Below are 4,830 nucleotides of genomic sequence, written 5' to 3' on the forward strand. Positions count from 1 at the left end.
GTTTCCTTGGTGTCTGTATATTCTTTAGGAGCCCAGTAGTCAGTATGCCAACAATGAGCATAAAATGAAACGGTGCTGCGAGTGGACACCTATTTCAGATCTGTCGCAAAACCCTCTTCTTCCATCGGCCCAGTGGCCGAGCCTCGTCTTTCACGCTTAAGAGGGGATATCACAGAGGAGCTATCTCCGATTCACGACCTTGTTCCATGTAGATGGCGCCACACAAACACCCGGGTCTCAGCAAGGTAAAGCTGTAACCAATGCCCTTGTTACGAGTTATACCTCCGCGGGATTGTGTAGTCCCATAAACACGTGTGACCTCCTTGACTATTGAGGTGCAGGGATCTCCTGTTATGTGTAGGTTTCCAAAGTCAACTGAGCTAAAGAAAAAAAAAAGGCAGGTCCGACCAAGGCGAATTATTCTTCATTGTCTCTGACTTCTGGGGTTGATGCTATCTTAGCTTTCCTAAGCTTTTCATGTCTGAGTTTTTCGACACCAGCACGCAAAGTCCAAGTGTTACGTTTCGTTCGCCCGCGCTTATTTCGATAAAGTTATATTGACCTGGTGATATTTCTTTGGCTAGGGTTCCCAGACTAAAACATTATGCAGACAGAATGTTTTCGCAAAGCCAGCTGCTGTGTATTGACAGAAAAAGTGTGGTGCATTGATTGATTGATTACATTAAGCATATAAAATATCATCAATCTACAAAACACGCACGCAAGCGAGCCTACGCTTGATGTTTACGAGTCTCCATTTGTTATTTCTCCTTTATTTGAAACGGTCACAATCGGGCAGGAGGATAATAGGCGACAAAACATCTTTGTTTACAACTTCTACTAGGTATACGGACGTTTCGGTAGAAGACATTTCGTTACAGGACTTTCTGGTACAGATATCTCTGTACATGGACATCTCGGTACATGCATGCGGGTGACGCTGCGCGCATGTGTTGCGCCAGTGGATGGTTAAAACACCTGTGCGGATGAATTATCTTACCGAGGTGTTTTTGTAACAAATACCAAAGTTTTTTGATGAGTAGAAAACGGTACGCTCATTTCTACTGACAACGTACCAAATGCTCTGCATAAGAAGAAATACTACGCGGAGAACAATAAGTCTAACAATAACCCTCCGTCTCGCATTGGACCCTTCTTCACGCTGGATACTTTTTCACGCTCTCACGTGACCCTGTTGGATCCCCCTTCAATCAGCAGACCCTTTTGCCGTCACATTACCTAGTCTCCCAAAAAGGGCTGTTTCAAGGACTTCCAATTCAACAGGGAGAAGGCAACCTCGCAGGAAAGGGAATCAAGGATAGGGTGTGGAATTTACGCTGCTGTGTGGCGGAGGGATTCTTTTCTCACCAATCGCCTGCGCTTGTGGCTCGAGGGTCCAACGAGCGTAAGGGTCCAACGAGAAGGAGGACCCAATCGGGTCACGTGACACCGTAACAAGTATCCAACGTGAAGATGGGCCCAAGCAGAGACGGAAGATCCAACGGGAACAAGGATCCCACGGGAGGAACGATACAATGCGAGACGAAGGATACAATGATAGATAACAACAATAATAAATGGTAAAGTAAAGAGCTCCGACATAACATAACAAAATTTACTTAGAGGTTTCGTCCCTCATTTGATCGCTTGTGGCTCGAGGGTCCAACGAGCGTAAAGGTCTGTTGAGTCAGAGAAAGGACTGCAACGGAAGGTTCTTTATTGCAGGCTGGGTGCCAACTGGACTCGATCAGGTTGGCCGAGTAGAATGGTCAAAGGCTGGCGCGTAACACGAGGGGCGTGCAAAACTCGATGTGCCTGGGCACGGCGCACGCCATCTGTGTCGTCTGCTACAGGGCCCTCCCGCTGGAGACAGCCTTGGCTGTCCGACCATGAGACATGCTTAGAGCGGCCGGGTGCAGAGGAGCGGCTGTTGGGAGCGACGGACGACGAGGGACCGGGCGCAAAGGATGCGACAATGCCGGGGTTTTCGAGGTAGGCCGGTTTCAGCCGGTCGACCGAGACGGTATCCTCTTTCCCGTTTACCAAAATGCGGTACGTTTTGTCGTTCCTGGCGAGGACGGGATGCGGTCCGGAGTAAGGCGGAGAGAGGGACTTGCGCACCGAGTCTGTCCGCAGGAACACGTGGGTTGCCGTAGGCAGGTCTTGGGGGATGTTGGGGCTATGGTGGGATGCAGCTCTCGACGGGGTTGCTCGCACAATGCTGAAAGAGCGATGAAGGCGCTGAAGGAGGGCCGAAGGTGATATGTCGGGTTTCGACGGGCTAAAGAACTCTGCGGGGAGGCGGAGTGAACAGCCGTAGACGAGGTCGGCGCAACTGCATCCGAGGTCCGGCTTAAGGGCGGCACGAATACCCAAGAGCACGAGAGGGAGATGGGAGACCCAGTGATCTCTGTCTTCGTGGGCGATGAGTGCGGCTTTGAGGTGGCGATGTAAACGTTCCACCATGCCATTAGAAGCAGGATGATAGGACGTTGTGCGTATCCTGGTGGTGCCGAGGAGGGTAGCGAAAGCGGTGAAGAGCTGGCTTTCGAACTGCCGCCCCCGGTCGGTTGTGATTTGGGAGGGTACGCCAAAACGCGATATCCACATAGACAAGAAGGTGGCGGCGACAGTTTCGGCTGACATGTCTGGCATGGGGAACGCCTCTGGCCATCGAGTGTAACGGTCCACGGCGGTGAGGAGATAGCGATTGCCGGAGGACGGGGGCAGCGGTCCCACTATGTCCAGGTGGACCATGTCGAAGCGGGCGTCGGGGAGAGCGAAACGCCCTAGTGGGGTCACAGTGTGGCGGTGAGTTTTCGAACGCTGACAGTGTAGGCAGGCACGTGCCCAGGTTCGCACGTCGCTGTTCAAGGAAGGCCACACATAGCGGACTGCTACGAGGCGCTGAGACGCACGGATGCCAGGATGGGCCAGGTTGTGCAGCGCAGGAAAGAGTGACCGTCGGAGGTGGGCGGGGACGAAGGGTCTTGGCCGGGGCGTCGTGGTGTCGCAGCAAATGGTGCGGGAAGAACCGGGTACAGGGAAATCCAACAGCTTCAGCGAGGAGCTCGGGCGGAGGCGCAAAAGGCGGTGCTCTTCGTCGTGGGCTTGGGCTTCGGCTATGACGTCCGGCGACGAGGGGTCAGTGACTGTTGGAATGGAGGAAATGCGACTGAGGGCGTCGGCAGGACCGTTGCGGGACCCCCTAACGTGCTGGATGTCGGTCGAAAATTCAGCCAAGAATGCTAGGTGGCGAATCTCTCTCGGAGAATACCGACTGCTGGCCGACTGGAAGGCGTGCGTGAGGGGCTTGTGGTCCGTCAGGATGGTAAATGCGCGACCTTCCAAAAAATGGCGAAAGTGGCGAACGGCCAAGTACGCCGCGAGAAGTTCCCGTCCGAAGGTGCTGTATTTGGTTTCAGGCCTTTGGAGAAAAATGCGATAGGCTGCCAAGCGTCACTGATCCTCTGCTGGAGAACTGCGCCTACAGCAGTCCCCGATGCGTCAACCATGAGGACTGTGGGGGCGTCATGCTTGGGGTGGTGCAGCATAGTGCACTGTGCGAGGGCGGTCTTGATTCGCTGAAAGGCTGTGTCGACTTCAGGTGTCCAAGGAAGTGAGCTGGACGGTGACTTCGTGCACTTAAGGAGTTGTTCGAGTGGACGAAGGGTCTCGGCGCAGCACGGGATAAAACGCCTGTAGAAGTTAACGAGGCCCAAAAAGCGCCGCAGCTGATGGAGTGAGTGAGGCTGCGGGAACGTCGTAATTGCCTGGACCTTTTCTGGTAGCGGATAGATGCCTTCGGGTGTTACCTTGTGGCCAAGGAACTCGACCGTTTGCACCCCGAACTCGCACTTCTGAGAGTTGACAACTATTCCGTGAGCTTCGAGACGTTCGAACAGGACACGGAGGTGATGTTCATGCTCTTGAGGGGTGGCGCTGGCGACTAGCAGATCATCAATATAGGCGAAGACGAACGGAAGACCGCGCACGACGCAGTCGATGAACCGCTGGAATGTTTGAGCCGCATTGCGCAGGCCAAAAGGCATGCGCGGGAACTCAAACAGTCCAAACGGGGTGGTGATGGCGGTTTTCTTGACGTCGTCGGGGGCTACCGGAATTTGATGGTACGCCTTCATGAGATCGATCTTGCTAAAGATGGTGGCGCCTTGCAAGTTCACGGTAAAGTCCTGAAGGCGAGGCAGAGGGTAGCGGTCGGGAATGGTGACTAAATTCAAAGCACGGTAATCGCCGCAAGGGCGCCAGTCGCCGGTTTTCTTAGGCACCATATGCAGTGCCGAAGACCAACTGCTTGAAGACGGCCGAGCGACACCCATTGCAAGCATATGGTCGAATTCGGCACGTGCGATCTTCAATTTTTCTGGCGCCAGACGACGTGGGCGGGCGAAGACGGGGGCGCCGGAGGTGTGGATGTGGTGGACTACGTCGTGGGCCACGGGCTTCGACCAATCCGGCGCTTGAGTTAATGAAGGAAAATCCTTCAGCAGCGCAGCGAAGGGAGAGGATAAGGCACTGATCACCCTGGCAGTGCTGATGGGTGTCTTCTGGGCATCAAAGGCGCGCACAGACAAGCTTGTTGATGTGTCCACCAGTCGCTTCCGTGCCATGTCCACTGTTAGGCGAAAATGCTGAAGAAAATCAGCGCCCAATATCGCGTGGTCGACGGCGGCGACTTGGAATAACCAAGCGAAACTTCGGCGCAGTCCTAAATTGAGAGTGGCGGACTGCTGCCGGAAGACAGGGATTCCCGTGTCATTCACAGCCGTGAGGTGAAAAATGGGCTTGCGTCGCTTATCTGCCGCGGAG

Source organism: Ornithodoros turicata, chromosome 5, assembly GCF_037126465.1.
Source record: "Ornithodoros turicata isolate Travis chromosome 5, ASM3712646v1, whole genome shotgun sequence".
NCBI lineage: Eukaryota > Metazoa > Arthropoda > Arachnida > Ixodida > Argasidae > Ornithodoros > Ornithodoros turicata.